At 38.6% G+C, this 25614-nt stretch overlaps 1 pseudogene; it reads left to right on the top strand.

Annotated features, from left to right (window-relative positions):
* The first annotated feature begins 2876 nt into the window (after nucleotides 1–2876).
* On the top strand, nucleotides 2877–25388 carry LOC119542863 (annotated as a pseudogene).
* The last annotated feature ends 226 nt before the right edge of the window (nucleotides 25389–25614 follow it).

Below are 25614 nucleotides of genomic sequence, written 5' to 3'. Positions count from 1 at the left end.
AAGTTCTGGTTTCAAAATGGCTTTCTCCCAGGACGTTCCTCTCTAGCAAGCTTGCTCCTCTTCAAAACATCACTCACAGCTGCACTGAGTCCCTTCTCTTTGAGTCAGCTCATTTATATGGCTCCACTGAACAAGGCCCACCCTGAATGGGTGGGGCCATGCCTCCATGGGAATATCTCATCAGAGTCATCACCCACAGCTGGGTGGGGCACATTCCAAGCAAATCTAATCAGCACCAAAACGTCTGCCCCACAAGACTACATCAAAGATAATGGCGTTTGGGGGACACAATACATTCAAACTGGCACAGTAGGTCAAAGAAGAGATTGCAAGAGAAATCAGTAAATATCTCGAGACAAATGAAAACAAGAACACAATATATCAAAACTTATGGGATGAAGTGAAAGCAGTGCTGAGAAATTTATAGCACTAAATACCTACACTGAGAAGGAAAAGAGAGCTAAAGTCAAAGAACTAACTGTACACCTGGAGGAACAAGAAAATTAAAAAAACAGCAAACTAATCCCAAAGCAAGAAGGAAAGAAATTAAAAAAAAAAAAAAAAAAAAAAAAAACACCTCAGAGCAGAAATAAATGAAATTTAGGGAAAAAAATATAAGGAATCAACAAAACAAAAAGGTGGTCCTTTGAGAAGATCAAAAAAGTTGACAAATCCTTATCCAGATTGACAAAGAATCAGAAAAAGATGGAAATAAATAAAATCGTTAATGAGGGGGTCATTACTACTGACACCACAGAAATTAAAAAAAGATTGTAAGGGGATACTATGAACAACTGTATGCGAAGAAATTAGACAACTTAGATGAAATGGACAATTTCCTAGACAACATAAACAAACTACACTAGCTTGAATAGAAATAGAAGAGCTCAACACACCAAGCACAAACAAGTAAAGAGACTGAATCTGTCATCGCAAACCTCCCAACACAAAAAAGCCCAGGACCAGATGACTTCACAAGTGAATTCTGTCAGTCATTCCAGTACCAATCCTGCTTACACCCTTCTAAAAAACTGAAGAGGAGTGAACACCACCAGCTCATTCTATGAGGCCTAAATCACCCAAATACCAAAACCAGATAAAGATACCACAAGAGAAGAAAATTACAGACCAATCTCTTTAATGAATATAGACACAAAAATCCACAACAAAATACTTGCAAATCAACTCCAACTGCACATTAAAGAATTATAGACCATGATCAATAGGTTTCATTCCAGGTACGCAATATGGTTCAACATAAGAAAACTGATTAATGTAATATACCACATTAACAAATAGAAGGGGAAAAAACGCATGATCTTCTCGATTGATGCAGAAAAGGCATTTGACAAAATCCAGCATCCTCTCATAATAAAAACACCTCAAAAGATAGAAATAGAAGGAAACTTCCTCACCATGATAAAGGGCATACATGAGAAATGCACAGCTAACATCCTACTTCATGGTGAAAGACTGTAAGCTTTCCCTCTAAGATCTGGAACAAGATAAGAATGCCCACTGTCACCACTGTTACTCAACATTGTACTGGAAGTTCTATCAAGAGCAATTAGGCAAACAAAAATAATAAAAGGCATCCAAATTGGAAAGAAAAATTAAAACTTTCACTATTTTCAGATGATATGATTCTATATTTAGAAATTCCCCCAAAATCACAAGAATACTACTAGAGCTAATAAACACATTCAGTAAAGTGGTTAGATACAAAAACCACTCGCAAAAATCAGCAGTGTTTCTATACACTAGTATTGCACAATCCAAGGAGAAAATCAAGAAAAAATTCCATTTATAATAGCAAATAAAAGAATCAAATATCTAGGCATAAATTTAACCAAAGATGCAAAAGGACCTATACAGAGAAAACTGTGAAACATTGCTAAAAAAAAAAAAAAATCAAGGAAGGCCTATTAGATGGAAGGATATACCATGTTCATGGACTGTAAGACTAAATATAGTTAAAATGTCAATTCTACCCAAAATGATTTACAGATTCAATGCAATACAAATCAAAATCCCAACAACTTAACTTTGCAGAAACAGCAAAACCATTAATCAAATTTATTCGGAAGAGCAAGGTGCCCCGAATAGTTAAAAACATTTTGAAAAAGAAAAATTAAGTTGGAGATCTCACACTTCCTGACTTTAAAGCATATTACAAAGCTACAGCGGTCAAAACAGCATGGTACCTGCACAAGGAGAGATATACCAATTGATGGACTCTAATCGGTAGTTCAGAAATAGTCCTTCTCATCTATGGCCAATCAGTTTGACAAGATGGCCAAGTCCACTCATCTGGGATAGGACAGCCTCTTCAACAATGGTGCTGAGAGAATTGGACATACATATCCAAAAGATTGAAAGAGGATCCCTATCTCATACTTTATACAAAAATTAACTCAAAATGGATCAAAGACTTAAACATTACAGCTAAGACTATCAAGTCTTAGAAGAAAATGTAGGGAAATATCTTAAAGATCTTGTAATAGGAGGTGGTTTCCTAGATATTACACACAAAGCACAAGCAATGAAAGATAAATGGGACCTTCTCAAAATTGAATACTTTTGTGCTAAAAAAGACTTTGTCAAGAGGGTGAAAATGCAGCCTACTTGAAGGGAGAAAATATTCTGAAATTACATACCTGGTAAGGGTTTAATATCAGAATATATAAAGAAATCCTACAACTCAACAAGACAAAGAACAAACAACCCGATCAAAAAATGGGCAAAAGACATGGATAGACATTTTCCAAAGAGGAAATATAAACGGCTGAAACTATATGAAAAGACGCTCAATTTCACTAGCTATTAGGGAAAAGCAAGTCAAAACCACAACAAGATACCATTTCACACCTACTAGAATGGCCAATATCAAAAAACATACAACTACAAGTTCTGGGGAGGATGTGGAGAAAAAGGTACACTTACTCACTGTTGGTGGGAATGTAAAATGGTGCAGCCACTCTGCAAGGCAGTCTTGCAAATCCTCAGGAAGCTAGGTATCGACTTGCCATATGTTCCAGCAATCCCACTACTAGGCATATACTCAGAATAACTGAAAGCAGGGATGTGAACAGACAACTGCACACTGATGTTAATAGCAGCATTATTCACAATTGCCTAAAGATGGAAACAACCCAAGTGTCCATCAACTGATGAATGGGTAAACAAAATGTAATCTAAACATATGATGAATATTATTCAGCAGTAAAAAGAAATGAAGTCCTGATGCATGCAACAACATGGATGAACTTTAAGGACATTATGTGAGTGAAATAAGCCATACACAAAAGGACAAATATTGCATAATCTCACTAATATGAACTGAATATAATTAGCAAACTCATGGAGTTAATATCTAGAATATAAGTTAACAGAAGTTAGAATTAGGGTACAGAATAGAGAGCCAATGCTTAATTCATGCAGAATTTTTAATAAGGGTGACTGCAAATGTTTGGAAATGGATAGAGGTGATGGTAGCACATTATTGTGAGTGTTAATTAACAGCGCTGAATTGCATATGTGATTCTGGTTGAAAGGGGAAATTTAGGGTCATGGATATCACTAGAAAGAAAGGTAGGGGATGGAACATGGGACCATATAATATAGTGAATCCTGTTGTGGATGACAAAGGTGGTTAATAGTACAAATATTAAAATGTTCTTCTATGAACTAGAACAAATGTATGTTACTATTACAAGGTGTTAATAATAGGGTGGTATATAGGAAAAAAATACACCTAATGCAAACTATGGACTATAGTTAACAGTATTATAATAGTCTTCCATCAATTGTAATAAAGGTACCAGACCAATGCTAAGTGCCAATAATAAGGGGTTATAAGTGGTATGGAGTTTTTCTTGTTGGAGCAGTGAAAATGTTCTAAAAGTGATTGTGGTGATGAAAGTACAACTCTGTGATTATACTGAGAGCAATTGACTATACATATTGGGTGGACTATATGGTGTGTGAAAAAAGGGTTTTAAAAAAAAATTATATGGAAGGGTAAGGGAACCCAAATAGTTAAAACTATGCTGGAAAAAAAAAAGAATGAAGTTGGAGGACTTATACCTCAGATCTTGAACCTTATTATAAAGCCACAGTAATCAAAACAGATGGCACTGGCATAAGGACAGACATATAAACAAACAGAATAGAATTGAGAGCTCAGATGAAGGTGAACTCCTACCTCACACCAGATACAAAAATCAACTCAAAATGGATCATAGACCTAAATATTAAGAACCAGAACTTTACAACTTCTATAAGAAAATGTAGAGGAGCAACTCCAAGATCTTGTGTCAGGCAATGGTTTCTTAGACTTTATACCCAGAGCACAAGGAACAAAAGAAAAAATAGATAAATGAGACCTCATCAAAATTAAAAACTTTTGTGGAAAGTACTTTGTCATGAAAGTAAAATGACAGCCTTCACAATGGGAGAAAATGTTTGGAAACCATATATCCAAAAAAGGTTTAATTCCAGAATATATAGAGAAATCCTTCAACTTAACAACACAAGCAACCCGATTAAACAATGGGCAAAAGACTTGAACAGACATCTCTCCGAAGAAGATACACAAATGTCCAAAAAGCACATGAAAAGATAGTCATCATCATTAGCCATCAGGAAAATGAAAATCAAAACCACAAGATATTTCACAGTAACTAGAATGCCTACCATTTTTTAAAAGCGGAAAATTACAAGTGTTTGAAAGGATGCGGAAAAGTAGCAACTTGTTCATTGTTGCTGGGAATGCAAAATAGTGCAGCTGCTATGGAAGATAGTTTGGCAGTTCCTCAGGAAGCAAAGGATGTAATTAACATATGACCTGGCAATTTCACTTCTATGCATATACCCAAAATAATTGAAAGCAGGGACTTGAACATGTATTTGCACACTGATATTCATAGCAGCATTATTCATAATTGCCAAAAGATAGAAGCAACTCAGTGTCCATCAACCAATGAATGGATAAATAAAATGTGGTATATACAAACAATGGATTAACATTCAACCATAAAAAGGCCTGAGGTCCTGATATATGCAACAACATGGATGAACCTTGAAGACATCATATTGAATGAAATGAGCCAGACACAAAAGGACAAATATTGTATGAACTCACTGATATGAAGTAGAGTAAGTAAACTCATAGAGCCAGAATCCAGAATAAAGTTTACCAGCTGATGGGGTATGGGAAGAGAATGGGGAGTTAATGCTTGCAATGTACAGAATTTCTATTTGGGGTGATGGAAAATTTTGGTAATGGGTGGTGGTGATGGTAGCACAACATTGTGTATGTAATTAACAGCAGTGAATTATATATTTGAATGTGGTTCGAAAGGGAAATGTTACCTTATATATACATTACTAGAATAAAATTTTTTTAAAAAATCCATGGAACTGCACTACTACAGTTTAGGAATTAAATCATGCACCATAGGTGGTAGTACAATTATACTACTGGCGTCAAGCTCAGTTAAAAAGCATATATAGGTACAATTATAAAAATGTGCTTTCATCCATTTTCACAAATGTACCACACCAATACAAGATGTTAATAACAGGATGGCATATGGGAATCCTGTATTTTACGCATGAGTTTTCTATAAATCCACAAATTCCCCAATAAAAATAGAGAATGGAAGGATATACACTCTCATGGGTTATATAAAGTGATATAAAAGCAAAGGTGAGGCGGGGCAAGACGGCAGATTGGTGAGGTGTATGTTTTAGTTACTCCTCCAGAGAAGCAGGTAGAAAGCCAGGAACTGCGTGGACTGGACACCACAGAGCAATCTGACTTTGGGCATACTTCATACAACACTCATGAAAACGTGGAACTGCTGAGATCAGCGAACTCTGTAAGTTTTTGTGGCCAGGGGACCCACGCCCCTCCCTGCAAGGCTCAGTCCCATGGGAGGAGGGGCTGTCAGCGCCGGGAAGGAGAAGGGAGAACTACAGTGGCAGCTCTTATTGGAAACTCATTCTACTAATCCAAACTCCAACCATAGATAGACTGAGACCAGACACCAGAGAATCTGAGAGCAGCCAGCCCAGCAGAGAGGAGACAGGAATAGAAAAAAAACAGCACGAAAAACTCCAAAATAAAAGCGGAGGATTTTTGGAGTTCTGGTGAACATAGAAAGGGGAAGGGCAGAGCTCAGGCCCTGAGGCTCATATGCAAATCCTGAAGAAAAGCTGATCTCTCTGCCCTGTGGACCTTTCCTCAATGGCCCTAATTGCTTTGTCTCTTAGCATTTCAATAACCCATTAGATCTCTGAGGAGGGCCCTTTTTTCTTTTTTTTTTTTTTAATCCTTTTTTCTTTTTCTAAAACAATTACTCTAAGAAGCCCAATACAGAAAGCCTCAAAGACTTGCAATTTGGGCAGGTCAAGACAAGAGCAGAACTGAGAGCTCTGAGATGAAAGGTAATAATCCAGTGGCTGAGAAAATTCACTAAACAACACAACTTCCCAAGAAAAGGGGGAAGTCCTCTCACAGCCATCATCCTGGAGGAAAGGAAACACTCCTGCCCGTCACCGGCCCAATAGCCCAGAGCTGCCCCAGACAACCTAATGTGACAGAAGTGCTTACAATAACACGCATACACCACAAAATTGGGCGTGGACATTAGCCTTCCCTGCACCCTCAGCTGGTTGTCCCAGACTTGGGAAGGTGGAGCAGTGGGAATTAACAAGACCCATTCAGACATCATTTCAGCAGACTGGGAGCCTCCCTACACAGACCGGCAGCCCAGAACCACCCTGGGGGGACAGCACTCACCTGTGACATAGCACAGTCATCCCTCAACAGAGGACAAGGGGGTGCAAGGCCTGGAAGAGGGACCCATTCACAAGTCTCAGGGGCCACACGCCAATACCAAGGACTTGTGGGTCAGTGGCAGAGACAAACTGTGGCAAGACTGAACTGAAGGATTAGACTATTGCAGCAGCTTTAAAACTCCAGGAACACCAGGGAGATCTGGTTGTTAGAGCCGCCCCCCTCCCTGACCACCCAGACACACGCCCCTTATACAAGGCGGGCAACACCAACTACACACGCAAGCTTGGTACACCAACTGGACCCCACAAGACTTACTCCCCCACTCACCACAGAGGCAAAGCGAGGGAGAACTGGCTTGAGGGGAACAGGTGGCTCACGGACGCCACCTGCTGGTTAGTCACAGAAAGTGTACTCCACGAAGCTGTACATCTGACAAATTAGACATAAGGATTTCAATTGGTCTACAAATCCTAAAAGAACCCTACCAAGTTAAGCAAATGCCAAGAGGCCAAAAACAACAGGAAATTTTAAAGCATATGAAAAAACCAGACGATATGGATAACCCAAGCCCAAGCACCCAAATCAAAAGATCAGAAGAAATACAGTACTTAGAGCAACTAATTAAAGAACTAAAGATGAACGATGAGACCATGGCACGGGATATAAAAGACATCAAGAAGAGCAAGGAACAGGATATAAAGGACATCAAGAAGACCCTAGAAGAGCATAAAGAAGACATTGCAAGACTAAATAAAAAAATAGAAGATCTTATGGAAATTAAAGAAACTGCTGACCAACTTAAAAAGATTCTGGATACTCATAGTACAAGACTAGAGGAAGTTGAACAATGAATCAGTGACCTGGAAGATGACAGAATGGAAAATGAAAGCACAAAAGAAAGAATGGGGAAAAAATCAAAAAAATTGAAATGGACCTCAGGGATATGATAGATAATATGAAACGTCCAAATATAAGACTCATTGGTGTCCCAGAAGGGGAAGAAAAGGGTAAAGGTCTAGGAAGAGTATTCAAAGAAATTGTTAGGGAAAACTTCCCAAATCTTCTAAACAACATAAATACACAAATCATAAATGCCCAGAGAACTCCAAATAGAATAAATCCAAATAAACCCACTCCAAGACATATTCTGATCACACTGTCAAATACAGAAGAGAAGGAGCAACTTCTGAAAGCAGCAAGAGAAAAGCAATTCACCACATACAAAGGAAACAGCATAAGACTAAGTAGTGACTACTCAGCAGCCACCATGGAGGCAAGAAGGCAGTGGCACGACATATTTAAAATTCTGAGTGAGAAAATTTTCCAACCAAGAATACTTTATCCAGCAAAGCTCTCCTTCAAATCTGAGGCAGAGCTGAAATTTTTCACAGACCAACAAATGCTGAGAGAATTTGCTAACAAGAGACCTGCCCTACTGGAGATACTAAAGGGAGCCCTACAAACAGAGAAACAAAGAAAGGACAGAGAGACTTGGAAAAAGGTTCAGTACTAAAGAGATTCAGTATGGGTACATTAAAGGATATTAATAGAGAGAGGGAAAAATATATACGACAAACATAAACCAAAGGATAAGATGGCTGATTCAAGAAATGCCTTCATGGTTATAACACTGAATGTAAATGGATTAAACTCACCAATTAAAAGGTACAGATGCAGAATGGATCAAAAAAAATGAACCATCAATATGCTGCACACAAGGGACTCATCTTAGACACAGGGACACAAAGAAATTGAAAGTGACAGGATGGAAAAAATATTTCATGCCAGCAACAGCCAAAAGAAAGCAGGTGTAGCAATATTAATCTCAGATAAAATAGACTTTAAATGCAGGGATGTTCTGAGAGACAAAGAAGGTCACTACATACTAATAAAAGGGGCAATTCAACAAGAAGAAATAACAATCATAAATGTTTATGCACCCAATCAAGGTGCCACCAAATACATGAGAGAAACACTGGCAAAACTAAAGGAAGCAATTGATGTTTCCACAATAATTGTGGGAGACTTCAACACATCATTCTCTCCTATAGATAGATCAACCAGACAGAAGACCAATAAGGAAACTGAAAATCTAAACAATCTGATAAATGATTCAGGGATATCTATCATATCCCTGAACATATATAGAACATTACATCCCAAATCACAAGGATACACATACTTCTCTAGTGCTCATGGGACTTTCTCCAGAATAGATCATATGCTGGGACATAAAACAAGCCTCAATAAATTTTAAAAGATTGAAATTATTCAAAGCACTTTCTCTGACCACAATGGAATACAATTAGAAGTCAATAACCCTAAGAGACTTAGAAAATTCACAAATACCTGGAGGTTAAACAACACACTCCTAAACAATCAGTGGGTTAAAGAAGAAATAGCAAGAGAAATTGCTAAATATATAGAGACGAATGAAAATGAGAACACAACATGCTAAAACCTATGGGATGCAGCAAAAGCAGTACTCAGGGGGAAATTTATAGCACTAAACGCATATATTAAAAAGGAAGAAAGAGCCAAAATCAAAGAACTAATGGATCAACTGAAAAAGCTAGAAAATGAACAGCAAACCAATCCTAAACCAAGTAGAAGAAAAGAAATAACAAAGATTAAAGCAGAAATAAATGACATAGAGAACAAAAAAACAAGAGAGGATAAATATCACCAAAAGTTGGTTCTTTGAGAAGATCAACAAGATTGACAAGCCCCTAGCTAGACCGACAAAATCAAAAAGAGAGAAGATCCATATAAAGAAAATAATGAATGAGAAAGGTGACATTACTGCAGATCCTGAGGAAATTAAAAAAAAATTATAAGAGGGAACTATGAACAACCGTATGGCAACAAACTGGATAATGTAGAGGAAATGGACAATTTCCTGGAAACATATGAACAATCTAAACTGATCAGAGAAGAAACAGAAGACCTCAACCAACGTATCACAATCAAAGAGATCCAATCAGTCATCAAAAAGCTTCCCACAAATAAATGCCCAGGGCCAGATGGCTTCACAGGAGAATTCTACCAAACTTTCCAAAAAGAATTGACACCAATCTTACTTAAAATCTTTCAAAACATCGAAGAAAATGGAACACTACCTAACTCATTTTATGAAGCTAACATCAGTCTAATACGAAAACCAGGCAAAGATGCTACAAAAAAGGAAAACTACCGGCCAATCTCCCTAATGAATATAGATGCAAAAATCCTCAACAAAATACTTGCAAATCAAATCCAAAGACACATTAAAAAAATCATACACCATGACAAACTGGGGTTCATTCCAGGCATGCAAGGATGGTTTAACATAAGAAAATCAATCAATGTATTACAACACACTGACAAATCAAAAGGGAAAAATCAAATGATCATCTCAATAGATGCTGAAAAAGCATTTGACAGAATCCAACAACCCTTTTTCATAAAAACACTTCAAAAGGTAGGAATTGAAGGAAACTTCCTCAATATGATAAAGAGCATATATGAAAAACCCACAGCCAGCATAGTACTCAATGGTGAGAGACTGAAAGCCTTCCCCCTAAGATCAGGAACAAGACAAGGATACCCGCTATCACCACTGTTATGCAACTTTGTACTAGAAGTGCTAGCCAGGGCAATCCGGCAAGACAAAGAAATAAAAGGCATCAAAACTAGAAAAGAAGAAGTAAAACTGTCATTGTTTGCAGATGATATGATCTTATATCTGGAAAACCCCAAGAAATCAACGATACAGCTACTAGAGCTAATAAACAAATTTAGCAAATTAGCGGGATACAAGATTAATGCAGATAAGTCAGTAATGTTTCTATATGCTAGAAATGAACAAACTGAAGATACACTCAAGAAAAAGATACCATTTTCAATAGCAACTAAAAAAATCAAGTACCTAGGAATAAACTTAACCAAAGTTGTAAAACACCTATACAAAGAAAACTACATAACTTTATTAAACGAAATAGAAGGGGACCTTAAAAGATGGAAAAATATTCCATGTTCATGGATAGGAAGGCCAAATGTCATCAAGATGTCAATTCCACGCAAACTCATCTACAGATTCAATGCAATCCCAATCAAAATTCCATCAACCTACTTTGCAGACTTGGAAAAGCTAGTTATCAAATTTATTTGGAAAAGGAAGATGCCTCGAATTGCTAAAGACACTCTAAAAAAGAAAAACGAAGTGGGAGGACTTACACTCCCTGACTTTGAAGCTTATTATAAAGCCACAGTTGTCAAAACAGCATGGTACTGGCACAAAGACAGACATATAGATCAATGGAATTGAACTGAGAATTTGGAGATAGACCCTCAGATCTATGGCCGACTGATCTATGATAAGGCCCCCAAAGTCACTGAACTGGGTCATAATGGTCTTTTCAACAAATGGGGCTGGGAGAGTTGGATATCCATATCCAAAAGAATGAAAGAGGACCCCTACCTCACATCCTACACAAAAATTAACTCAAAAGGGACCAAAGATCTCAATATAAAAGAAAGCACCACAAAACTCCTAGAAGATAATGTAGGAAAACGTCTTCAAGACCTTGTATTAGGTGGCCACTTCTTAGACTTTACACCCAAAGCACAAGCAAGAAAAGAAAAATAGATAAATGGGAATTCCTCAAGCTTAGAAGTTTCTGTACCTCAAAGGAACTTGTCAAAAAGGTAAAGAGGCAGCCAACTCAATGGGAAAAAATTTTTGGAAACCATGTATCTGACAAAAGACTGATATCTTGCATATATAAAGAAATCCTACAACTCAATGACGATTGTATAGACAGCCCAATTATAAAATGGGCAAAAGATATGAAAAGACAGTTCTCTGAAGAGGAAATACAAATGGCCAAGAAACACATGAAAAAATGTTCAGCTTCACTAGCTATTAGAGAGATGCAAATTAAGACCACAATGAGATACCATCTCACACCGATTAGAATGGCTGCCATTAAACAAACAGGAAACTACAAATACTGGAGGGGATGTGGAGAAATTGGAATTCTTATTAATTGTTGGTGGGACTGTATAATGGTTCAGCCACTCTGGAAGTCAGTCTGGCAGTTCCTTAGAAAACTAGATATAGAGATACCCTTCGATCCATCAATTGCACTTCTCGGTATATACCCAGAAGATCGGAGAGCAGTGAAACGAACAGATATCTGCACACCAATGTTCATAGCAGCATTATTCACAATTGCCAAGAGATGGAAACAACCCAAATGTCCTTCAACAGATGAGTGGATAAATAAAATGTGGTATATACACACGATGGAATACTATATGCAGTAAGAAGGAACAATGTTGTGAAACATAGGACAACATGGATGAAACTTGAAGACATAATGCTGAGCACAAAAAGAGAAATATTATATGCTACCACTAATGTGAACTTTGAAAAATGTAAAACAAATGGTCTATAATGTAGAATGTAGGGGAACTAGAGATAGAGAGCATTTAAGGAAGGGGGAACAATAATCCAAGAAGAACAGATAAGCTATCATGGGTAAATTTAATGTTCTGGGAATTCCCAGGAATGACTATGGTCTGTTAATTTCTGATGGGTATAGTAGGAACAAGTTCACAGAAATATTGCTATATTAGGTTACTTTCTTGGGGTAGAGTAAGAAAATGTTGGAAGTAAAGTAGTTATCTTAGGTTAGTTGTCTTTCTCGTACTCCCTTGTTATGGTCTCTTTGAAATATTCTTTTATTGTATGTTGTTTTGTTTTGTTTTTTTTAACTTTTTTTTATTTTTCATACAGTTGATTTAGAAAAAAAAAAAGTTTAAAAAAAAAAAAAAAACAAGGAAAAAAATATGCAGAGCCCCCTTGAGGAGCTGGTGGAGAATGCAGGGGCATTCGCCTACCCCACCTCCATGGTTGCTAACATGCCCACAGACATAGGGGACTGGTGGTTTGATGGGTTGAGCCCTCTACCACGGAATTTGCCCTTGGGAAGACTGTTGCTGCAAAGGAGAGGCTAGGCCTCCCTATAATTGTGCCTAAGAGCCTCCTCCCGAATGCCTCTTTGTTGCTCAGATGTGGCCCTCTCTCTCTAGCTAAGCCAACTTGAAAGGTGAAATCACTGCCCTCCCCACTACGTGGGATCAGACACCCAGGGGAGTGAATCTCCCTGGCAACGTGGAATATGACTCCCAGGGAGGAATGTAGACCCGGCATCGTGGGATGGAGAACATCTTCTTGACCAAAAGGGGTATGTGAATGGAAATGAAATAAGCTTCAGTGGCAGAGAGATTCCAAAAGGAGCCGAGATGTCACTCTGGTGGGCACTCTTATGCACAATATAGACAACCCTTTTTAGGTTCTAATGAATTGGGGTAGCTGGTGGTGGATACTTGAAACTATCAAACTATAACCCAGAACCCATGAATCTTGAAGACAATTGTATAAAAATGTGGCTTATGAGGGGGGACAGTGGGATTGGGGGGAGGGGCATAGGGATCACACTCCCATTTGTCTAGTTTGTGGATGGATGAGTGGAAAGGTGGGGGAAGGAAACAAACAAACAAACAAACAGACAAGGGCGCCCAGTGTTCTTTTTTACTTTAGTTGCTCTTTTTTACTTTAATTATTATTCTGGTTATTTTTGTGTGTGTGGTAATGAGGGTGTCGGGGATTGATTTTGGTAATGAATGTACAACTATGTAATGGTACTGTGAACAATCGAATGTACGACTTGTTTTGTATAACTGCGTGGTATGTGAATATATCTCAATAAAATGAATTAAACAAAATAAAAGGAAAGGTATATCACCTTTGGTGGTCCATATGCATCCTACCCAAAAGTGAGCAGATGTCATCTCTAGAGTTCATGTTTGCTTTCTGTAGTAGAAAAGGAGAGAGTACCTGGTGTTTGAAATGTTTAACTTCATTATAGAATATTAAAATGGATTGACAAATATTAAACCACAGCAGCAATGAGATAATTTTGTGAAATACCTTCACATGGTGCCTGAGATAGTGTTAATCTATTTTGAAATATCACTGAGAAACAGGAAAGCCAGAAACCAGGAGTAAGAAAAAATCCCTATTTTCTAAAATGTAAGTAAATGTACACAAACCATTTGTTCCCGTAATCTATTATAGAATGTTTCATTGCTTGGCGTCAAGCTCAGTTACAAAGCATCTGAAAAGATCTGAAAGGTTTGGCAAAATTAATTAACCTCATTTTTTAAAATAGGATCATTGAACTGGAGATGCTATAAACATGTTTGCATATTTATGTTTTAAAAGGCATTTATCAAAATCTCATAAAATCCCTTGCCTACAAGATGGCAAAATGTGAGTTAAATGAAAGCCCAATAAGGTGGATTTATACTATACACGAATAGTAGTGATTGATGAGCCCATGTCATCTTGAATGGAAGCCTCCGGGGTACAGGTATGTGTGCATGTATGAATATTCATGAGAGGGTGGATATGTGGGGATATTTAAATCTTCACAGGTTAATGTGATGCAAAGAATCTTTTGAAGAACGCTATTCAGAACATTGTGCTTAAAGGAGAGCTACTATACATGCAAACACACGTGCGTGCACACACACACACACACACACACACACACACGTGTTGCAAATTTTCCCAATTCCTCTTTTTCTTTTACACCACATGTCAATACCTCTTTGGGTCCTTTTACTCCTCCAAAGTATGTATCTAATTTGTCTACATCTCCCCATTTCCATTACCACCACCTGGATGAAGCTACTACAGCCTCTCATCTGGCCCACTGCAATTGTCTACTTCAGTTATCACTCCCTACAATCAATTTTCCACACCAAAGCCAGAGTGAGCTTTTAAAACTGCAATGAGATCATGACAATACAAGATGGAAAATCCCATTTGTTAGAATCAACTTAAGACTCCCTACTCTGGCCTATAAAGCTCATGAATAGACATCTGGTCACTGCTTGCCTGTCCCCTCATCTGCAACTCTCTCCCACTCAACCCCCTGCACTCCAGTCACTTTCACCTGAAGGGCTTTGCCTAGCTGCACCCTTTGCCTGGAATGCCCTTTCCCCGGCACCATTTTGTCTTTGCAATCTCAGTTTAAATGTCACCTCCACACAGTGTCCCCCTCAGACCACTAAATTTTAACTAGCCAGCCCAGCCCATCCCCTATTTTAATTCTCTGTATGGCACTCCATCAGTCAGGGCCCAGTCTGGAGTCAAAAACCAGTCTGGAATCAGGGAATTTAATATAATGAATTGTTATCCAGGCATAAAGTTGTTAAGTAGTGTTTTAGTTTCCCTCAGTTGCTATCACAGATACCACAAAATGGATTGGCTTAAAGAACAGGCATTTTCTGACTCACCGTTTTGACACTCAGGGGAGTCCAAAATTGTGGTGTCAACAAGGTGATGCTTTCTCCTCAAAGTCCGTAACATCCTGGTGTTGGCAGCCAGCACTCCTTGGGGTTCCCTGGCTTTCCCCCAACCTGGCTATGTCCTCTCCTTTCTCCTCGGTTCTGCCGACTTCCTGCTTCTGGCTCCCCCGTGGCTTTCTCGCTTTCTGAATTTCTCCTGTTTATAAAGGCCTTCAGTAATCCAGAGTAAGACCCATCCTCAGGCCTTCACTAAAATATCTTCCCAGAGATCCTATTTACAATGGATCACACCCACAGGAATGCAGATTAAATTAAGAACTAGTCTAAATGGGGGTACATAGCTCAACTGAGAAAACAAAAAGTGAGATGAGGTGGCAACTGACTGAAGCAGCTTCCACCCCTGGGGCTGGAGAAGCAAAGGGAAGAGGTTGGAATTACACAAAAGCAGCTTGGAAGAGGGAGCAGAGCACCCTAGAAGAGGCTCTCCTCAGCTGGGGCTGATACTAGGGGGAAAAGACTACAAACTGGATTCAGCTGCTGCTACGGGGAGGAACTACCACTGCACAGTGAAGAAGTCTGACTGGGCTTCTTCACAGGATCCCTACGCAGGCAGGAAGGTACTGGAAGTAGAGAGGCAGGAGCAAGTTCCCTCTTCCTCCCTCAGCCTCTGCGGTCGCTCTTTCTTGCCCTTTCCTGACCAATGTAAACGCGAAGTCAGCTGACAAAGCAGAAATGTGATTTTACAGAGTCCCAGCCCCAGCGTCCATTGAAGGGTAGAACAGGGAAGGGTTTAGAGGTGAAAAAGTAGCTTAATAACTGGCACAAGCACTTATCTTTATCTTTTTAATTTTTCTTATTTATCCCAAATTCATTTGTTGTTTGTCTCTCCAAGCTATTAGGTTGAACCATATGAAATTACCGTTTTTGAAATTCAGAGAACTCAAATTTTACCAGCCCCTTACGGTCCTTTTTGAGAAGAAACTTCATCTGTTTTATGTGAAACACCAAGATCAGTGCACAGTATACAAAATGTATTCATTAAATGTTTGTGAAATAATGTTTTATTAAATTCCTAATGAAGTCTTTAACCTTAAAACCTAAAGAATACTTTCATCTTTTTTTGATAATTTAAGAAATGCTTAAAAATCTGTCCTCATTAATTATACTACACTATGATATATAATATATATGAAAGTTAAAGATGTGTAGAATTGATTAACAGAATGCCAAATAATATAATAAAGTCAGTTGTGTAAGGTTCACACTTTGAAGGACACCAACCTGGAAAGACATAAAATGCTTCCTTGAGGTCCAGTCTGTTTTGCTTGGAGTTGAACTCCTTTGGCAGGAAAGCAATCTCAATCTAATTTTCTGGAGAACAATAATATTTTCATGAAAGCTTCTCCCTGTTTCAATTGCAGAAACCATTTTACTGTTAAAATAAATGACAAGTCCAGCACTGGCAATTCAGAGCTGGTTTCATTACATGTCACACACATTTCATAGGCAGATGCAGAAGGCCTGAAATCCCTTCTTCACCTCCATTTAAAAACAAAAGATGAATTCACCCTTGCTAAAAGGAGAGTATGAACCATTTCCCCTGGCTGTTTCATCCCATGAGGCCAACAGGATTTCACAGTTAAATGTCTGTCTTCAAAGTCATCACCAGATGGAGCAGTAAGACTGCCAGGAAAGATACAAATGTGTGAACAGTATCAACAAATCAATGGCAGCCAAGATTAAGGACTATGACCATGAATGCAACCCTATTGGGAAGAACTTTCCTGAAAACCATCATGAGCTTGATCAGGATTTGATTAAGTGGGACCAACCCATCCTTCCCCTTGGACTTGTGCATCCAATGGACCAGAAGAATCTCTAAGTGTTTTGCATAGATGTGCTACCTCTCTGGAGGAGCTCCACCTCTCTTCTTGGAATGGGCCCCCAGGTCATAGAATCTGGGTGTCCTCTAGCTCAGTAACTTTCTAGCAATTAATAAATTAATAAATTACTCCTTCCTGCAAGGAAAATCTAAAAACATAAATAAATAAATAAATAAATAAACAAACAAAAAAACACTTCTCTCCCCCCACCCTCTCTCCTCCGTAGATTAATGACAACATGGAGAAAGAGGCCTAGCCATCCCAGTTGAGCCCAGCCCTGGGTAATTCAACAGCAGAATGCAGCTGCGTGAATGAACTCACAGAACACTGAGAAAAAAATTTTTTTTGTTAAGTCACCAAATTTTGAGCCACTCTGTTACACAGAAAAACTAACTAAAACAATGTTTTATACAAGTTGTCTAATAATTCCAAGTCTCCTTAAATTGCCAAAAGAGCTGGTTGTCCCTTAGCCTTAATGAAATGGTCACATGACCATCATTCTCTCCTTTAAATTCTGGAGTACATAAATAATTGTTCTTCAGAACTATAAAAAAGAAAAAAATGCTCTGTTCTTCTCCCTACTTGTTTCATTTCAAAATGAGTCTATGATTAGTGTATCAGTTATCTATTGCAGCTTAACCACTTATTTCCAAACTTAGCCATGTAGAACAACAAATATTTATCTCACACAGGTTCTGAAGATCAGGAATCCAGAAGTGGCTTAGTTGGGTGATTCTAGCATAGCATCCCTCGCCAGGTTGCAGTCAAGTTATCAGCCAGCATTGTTGTCTATGAAGACTTGACAGTGGTCAAAGGATCCACTTCTAAGCTCACTCACGTGGCTGCTGACAGGTGGCTTCAGTTCCTTGCCACATGGAACTCTTCACAGGGCTGCTCATGGCATGGCCTCTACCTGAGCAAATTATATGGGGGGTAGGGGGAGTGAGGAAGAGGAAAGGAGAGACAGATCGACCATGACAGAGCCATGGTCTTTTATGACCTAAGCATGAAAGTGACATACTTTGACTTCTGCCTTATGCTACTGACCACAAGCCTGTTACAATATGAGAGCAGACAACACAAGGGATGGGGGTGGGGGGTCATTAGGGGCCATCTTGGAGGTTGACTACCATAAACAAAGAACAAAAATCCATCTGGAATCATCTCTCTCTAGATGCTATATGCTGGTTTGCTTCTCACATCAGTTAACATTTCTGGCTGCAAGCAACCAGCTCTGGCTAATTTAAGTAGAAAAGGAATGGAATGGAAGGATTTTAGTTTCTCTTGAAACTGAAAGGAAAACTCACAAACCAGTCTCAGAAAATGGCAGTAACCAAGATATATGTGCTGAATGAATATATAAATTTAAAATAATATAATGTTTTACATTATATTAGATAGCATAATATAACATAATAACAGGTACATTAAACAATCACAACCCATGGAATGTAATTAAAATGTAACTTCATTTTATCTTCCACTGTCCGTTTAAATTTTATTCACTAGAGAAAGTTTTTTTCCCAACTATTACATGGAAACTCTAGAAGACCCAATGATTTTCTTATCACTCTTAGGTAATAATAAGCCCACAATCATTTTATATTACAACACAATCTTGATTTCCAAATCAAAATATCTAGTCTAATATATTATCGATACCTCACTCTTCAAATTTAAGACTTGTCCTATTACCTGCCCCTGACCAGGGCTATGTTGTTAGATTCCTATTATTTCTGTAACAAATTACCACAAACTTAGTGGCATCAAACAACACAAGTTTATAATGTGTCAGAAGTCCAACAAGCCTCAATGGGCTAAAATCAAGGTATTAGCAAGATTGCGTTCCTCTTTGGAGGTTCTAAGGAAGAACCTGTTCACTTGCCTTTTCCAGCTTCTGGAGGCTGCCCACATCATTGGCCTGTAGTCCCTTTCCAAATTCAAAGCAAGCAATGGCAAATTAATCCCTTTTCCTGTCTCATCACCCTGACCTTCCCTTCTGCTTCCTCACTTTAAGGACCTTTGTGATTACATTGGGCCCACCTGAATAAGCCAGAATCCTATCCCTATTTTAAAGTCAGTCAATGACCAAACTTAATTCCATCTGCAACCTTAATTCCTCCTTGCCATATAACTTCACATAATCACAGGTTCTGAGGATTTGGGCGTGGACATCTGGTGAGGGGAAGGGCATTATTCTGCCTACCACAGCCTGTGGTACAGCAGCCAGCCAAAAGAGGAGCAATGGGGAGGCCTAACACGAGGTGATAGGATCATGAAAGAGCGGAAGGAGAAATAGCATCACCTGGCAGTTGCAAATGCCATTTGGGTTGAAATGGTCACACTATATTGGGTTGAAATAAAAAACTGAAAGCCTGTCAGGTGTGGGCTCATTGAAAGTGTAAGCAATCTGCTTATTTAACTTGTTTCTGCCTTCAGAGAATCCTGAACTGTACTTCCCAACCACTGTCCAATTAAGGGCTTGGTCAGGTGGGTAATGGCCTGGAGAACAACTTAAGAAGTGCTAAAATCTCACTAAAATACATTGGAAATAAGGTGGCAGGTAACAAGTTTCCAAATATTATTCCTTATTTAACCAGTGGAATGAAAACTGGTCTTATTCCTACTGACATAGACAATACCCTCAAGAAGAAATACACAATTCTTGCTGGTACTTATCCCTGTAGACAATTTTGTTTTATGTGAAAATGCCAATCCTGAGAGCAACCACCTGAGAGTTGTCTGATGTCAGCAGTTCCATTATTAACTATATTTTACTGTTATCTATCCTCTGAGGATTATTTACATCTGTTGTGTTTGTATGGTAGAAATACTATATAATGGTGTGCTATAACACATCTCTTTACATATCCATACTCAATGGTGTCTCGTTGGTAGTTTGATATCAGTCATGAAGGAAGTATTTATATCATATAAACAGACAAGAACTACAAATATGGACTTATTATTTTTGATTGTCTAGACAGAAACTAATAGGAAAAAGTAATGCAGACTAAACTTAAAAGTGTACCATTTCTGCAGCCATTAAATTGTGAATAACACAAAAAATTGAAATATTATTCCAGTATTAGAAAACTTTTATCCCATTCAGCCCAACAAGTACATCATATTCTTGATAAATAAAGTGCAAATATACATCTTGTTTTGCTATTGTCTTACTCATTGCAGTAGTGAAAATAACCAATGTTCATGTCGGAAGTACACTCATTTGTCAATTGCAACCAAAGGTTGGCTAGAGATACAAGAGTTTGACAAAAATCAAAGGAAGTATTCTATATTAATCAATTGGCTATGTGGAATTTAAAATAGTTTTTTTATTATTCTTCATAAATTGTGTTACACATCCTCATATCTGTAACATTTAAGCACACCTCAGTGTGTGTGCACGTGTATGCTGTTTTTGAAAGCTAGTAGTTAAATATTTACAAGCACACCACTGGCCAGAAGGCACAAGCCAGCTGCATATATCTGCTTTGTGGATATGTGTAAGCATTATAATCCCTCTCAGGAGTGGCCTTGAAAGACAATCAGGAGAAATTCTACCAAGGGATACAGCTTCAGGCACTGTACCTGGTTATCCACATCTTGTGGTAGAAGTAGCCCAAGGTTAGAAAATATGTAGCTGACTGGAAAGAATAGACTGGAAGATTAGAAACAAGGAGGTCTGAGTTAGGGGAAGAAGCACGTGGGTGGATATTTGGAAGTGGGCACGAACTGTGAAAATATTGTATTGCATGTCGATCCCACCAGGGAGTATCTATTACAAAGAGGCTCTGAACAACCGAATAGACAAAATAACTTGACCAGTTGATTTTAGTCAGCCTTTGTCATAGGCCACCCAGACAGGTACAATAAACGAAGAGCCTGCAGGCAGAGGTGGAAGCTACATATGGGCCCAACAGCATGGCATCCCACTAATGAAGGTTGGTCTAGCTATAGCCACATCTCAATGTACAGTCTGACAGCGATGAAAACCAATGATGAGCTCCAATAAGGCACTTTTCCTCTAGGACACCAATTGGCCACTTAATAGCAAGTTTACTACATTGGGCCCTTTCTGTCCTGAAAGGGCAGTTGTTTATTCTCACAGTAATAGACAACTTTTCCAGGTATATATTTGCCTTTTCTGACCACAGAACCTCAACTAGCATCACTCTCTAGGGGCTTACAAGAATGCCTGAGTCCATACAACATAGAATCCAAATAGGGTCTCATTTCATGGTGATGCAGTGTGGGCCAACATCATGGGATGCTCTAGCCAGCTGGCTAGAGCACTGTATTGATCTGCTGAAGGCACATAGTTAAAGCACTAGCTCAGAGGCAAAACTCCTCCGGTATGAAGTACTATCCTCTGGAGACTTTGACATGGTACTGTAACCTCAGTTGTAAGAACACATGTATTTAGGAAACAAAGGGAGGGAGCAGAAGTGGCCCCAGTTACCATGACTTCATATGCCCCCTTGGGAATATTGTATTTCCAGTCCCCCAAACTCTGCACTCTGTAGGCTTACAGGTCTTCATCCTCAAAGGGGGCACACTCTGGCCAAGCAAGGTTCTCACTGACCTATGACTGCCTCCTGGGCACTTTGGACTCCTTGTGTCCAGGGACTCTGAAGTGAGGAAAGAAGTCAGCTTCTTGATTGGGATAATTGACCCTTCTCAGTAGGATGCAGTAAGGCTGCTATTGCACAATTGAGGCAAGATAGAATATGTGAAACTCAGGTGATCATCTAGAGTGCCTTTTGATATTCCCTTTCCCAAATGCACTGCATGCACAGCAACCCTGGCCTCAGAAGGGTATGGTTACCAAGGGGTCATACCATTCAGGAATGAGGGTTTGAGTTACGCTACCAGGCAAACCACCAAGACCTACAGAGGTGATAGCTGAGCATGAGAATTTAGACTAGATAATGGACAAGTATCAGTGAGTACCAACTGCAGAACAGCTGCCAAAATGAGAGCTGTTACCCTGCTAACCTTCCTCGTTTGAGTATCCTCTCGGGAAGAAAGGCTATGGGAACCACAAAGTCTGAATATTTATGGAGAATTGACACAAGGGGTAGACTATGGAAACTATATGGCTGTATGGCTCATATCTCCCTTCAAGCTAGAAAGTATCACAAGGAGGGCATTAGCCACAGTGCCTTAGGGACCTGCCGCAGCATTCAGGTCCAGGACGCATTCTCCCTGGCTAACTTCAGCCTACAAATGGGCACAGCAGGACTTCTGGGTCTGGCTTTTTCTATCCAGTGCAGGATGTTCTAACAGGCAATGTTTGCTCTAAAGCTCTCTGCTGGACTGCTCACATTTTTCTTACCACCCCACTGCTGTCTGAGGCTCTTCTTTCACATTCCTTGTCCTTTGCCTCCCTCCTTCCCCAAGTGTCAGATTTTCTAATATGAAGGCTTTCCCTGCCTATCTCTACCCCTTTTCCCATTTGTCTTTCTTTCCTTTATCTTTTACCCCCAGTAAATCTCTTCTGCTTCTAACTCCATCTTGCCATCTTCTTCTCAGACAACGAAAACTAACTCGTAGTGTCACTTGATTTATGCAATGAAACAACTGCAGGAAAATGACTGCTTTTTAAATAAATGGCACTGGATCAATGAAATATGGGGGGAAAACATGAATCTTGACTTCCACTTCACTCCATACACAGAAATCAATACCAGATGGATTTCAGACCTAAATGTTAAAAATAATAAATGAAGTTTCTTAAACAAGCCCCAAAAGCACTAACCATAAGTGAAAAATTTAATAAATTGGATTTGATTAAAATTAAGAGCTTCTGATCATCAAAAGACACCGTTTAGAAAGAGAGAATGCCAGGTCCTAAATTATATATAAATTTTGCAATTTATATATCCTGCAGAGGTCTCATGTCCAGAAAGTATAGCAAGCTCCTTTAAACCACTAAGAAAAAGACAATTCAATTTTTAGAGAGAGATTATATTCTTTTCCCATGCCTGCTGTAACCAATTAGCACAAACTAGGTAGCTTAAAACAATACAGATTTATTTACTCACAGTTCTGGAGGTCAAATGTCTGAAATTACAATCACTGGGCCAAAATCAAGGTGTTGGCAAGGCTGTACTTCCTCCAGAGGCTGTAGGAGAGAATCTGTTCCCTGCCTCTTCCAGCTTCTGGTGGCCGCCAGGATTCCTTGGCTTTTGACCACAACACTCCAATCTCTGCCTCGGGTCATGTGACTCTTTCCTCTTCTGTTTGTGTCAAATCTCCTCCAGTTTCCCTCTAATAAGGATACATGTGATTGCACTTAGGATCTACAGAGATAATCAAAGATAATTCTGAAGCCTTTAATCACATTGGCAAGGACCCTTTTTCCAAATAAAGTAACATTTACATACTCCAAGGATTGGAACTGATACTGTCTGGGGCCATTATTCAGCCTACTACAGGGAACAAAAGCTTTGAAGATGCTGTCCCAAAAAGGACATCCAAATGACTGATCAACACAAAACATACTCAACCTCAGTAGTAATTAGGGAATCAAATTGAAACCACAATGAGAAACCACTGCACACCAACCAGAATGGTAACAATTTCTTAATCAGATAATACTAATTACTGCCAAAAATGTAGAACAAATGGAACTCTTATATGCTGCGACAGGTGTGCAAAATGATATGACCACTTTGGAAAACTCTTTAATAGTATGTATTAAAACCGAGCATACATATACCCTATGATCCAGCAATTCTACTCCTAAGTATTTATCCAACAGAAATGCATATGTGTGCAACAAAACACATGTACAAATGTGTTCACAGCAGCATTATTTATAGTAGCTAAATGTCCATCAATGTGGAATGAGTAAATTCCACATTGATGGAATGAATAAATAAATTGTAGTATATTCATTCAATGGACTACTGAGAATAAATGAATTATTGCTAAATGCAAAAGAAGAAAAACACAGAAGAGTATAATTCTGTAGATTCTGTTTACAATAAAATTCAAAAACAGTTTAAATAAAACTATGGTGAAATCAAATTAGAGGTTACTTGGGAAAGTGGGTGGTAACTGGGAAGGGTCATAACCAAGGCTCTGGATGGATGTAGTGTTCTATTTCTTAATCTGGATTTTTCCTTTTATAAAAATTAATTGAGTTCTACCACTTATAATTTGAGCAGTTCTATATATAAAGATTTATATTAGTTTTATATGTATCTATTTGTAATTCTTCAATTTTTAAGATTTGCCTTAAAAAAGAAAAAGAAAAAAATCATCAATGTCACTCTTCAAGGTGGCAAGTCAGTATGTTTTACCTGAAACTAAAAGGCCAAAAAGAAGTAAAACACGTTCTTTAGAAATTTGGGGGTAAATATAACAAAAGAAACAGTTAAAATAATTGAAATTGATTGTCTCTTGGGAGTGAGGATGTGGTGAGAGAGGAGCAAGGGACGGATGTTTTCTTAATAAGCTTTGTAGAACCATATACTTCTTCAAATGATATGCATGTGTAACATGGATAAAAACTAAAACTAACAGGTATTTTTAAGTGGATAAGGACTAGATCTTAGAAGGGCTTGAATATCATCCTAAGGAATTCAAACTTTATTCTACACACAATATTTCCTAAACTTCAGGTCCTCATGAACCAGTTCCACAATTTTTGCCTCTGTGCAATGTCCCTTCTATTATTATTTACTTATTTTTCTTTAAATTTAAATATATTTATACTTTAAGCTAAAAGAAGTATTTTAAAAGGACCTTTATATCACAATTTGTTGTGCTAGCTTCATTTCTTTTTGGTACACATTAAAATAAATACGTGCTCCCGCTCTGCGCGGCTACAGGGGTTTCACCTCAGCCGCGGCCGTATTTGCCCGCGGCCGGCTGCTACAACGCAGTTTATGTTGCTCTTTACTCATCAGGGAAAGCTTCGACTGTGAGATGGTATGTCCCACTATCAGACAAAGAGAAGAAAAAGATCACAAGGGAACTTGTTCAAATTGTTTTAGCATGTAAACCTAAAATGTGCGGCTTCTTTGAATGGCGAGATCTGAAGATTGTTTACAAAAGATAATGCTAATCTGTATTTTTGCTATGCAATATATTGAGGATCAGGAGAGTGTAAAGTGGAATTACTTGACAAGTATTTTGGCAGTGTGTGAGAACTTGGTATCATCTTTAATTTTGAGAAGGCTTATTTTATTTTGGATGAGTTTCTCCTGGGAGGGGAAGTTCAGGAAACATCCAAGAAAAATGTCTTCAAGGTAACTGAGCAGACAGACGTCCTGCAGGAGGAAGCTAAAACCACAAGTAGTGTTCTTGAAGAAACTGGACTGTCATAACTCTCCTCCCTTGTTGACGACTTCTTGTGGCATTTCACACACTGTAGCTATTCACCGCCTTCAGGTCCATGTTAGCTAATAAAGTCAGGTGTTTATCAGTATTACTGACATGATACACAGATTTGGTGACAGAGGAAAGTGATTTAATAGAGGGCGGAGGCAGGGACCTCAGGGCCTAAGATCTGCCTCCCCAAATGACTGCCAGAACCAAGTTTGTATGCATTAT

The sequence above is a fragment of the Choloepus didactylus genome, chromosome 8, assembly GCF_015220235.1.
Source record: "Choloepus didactylus isolate mChoDid1 chromosome 8, mChoDid1.pri, whole genome shotgun sequence".
Lineage (NCBI taxonomy): Eukaryota > Metazoa > Chordata > Mammalia > Pilosa > Megalonychidae > Choloepus > Choloepus didactylus.
Note: the sequence above shows the minus strand (reverse complement) of the source record. Positions and strands in the feature narration are given on the sequence as shown.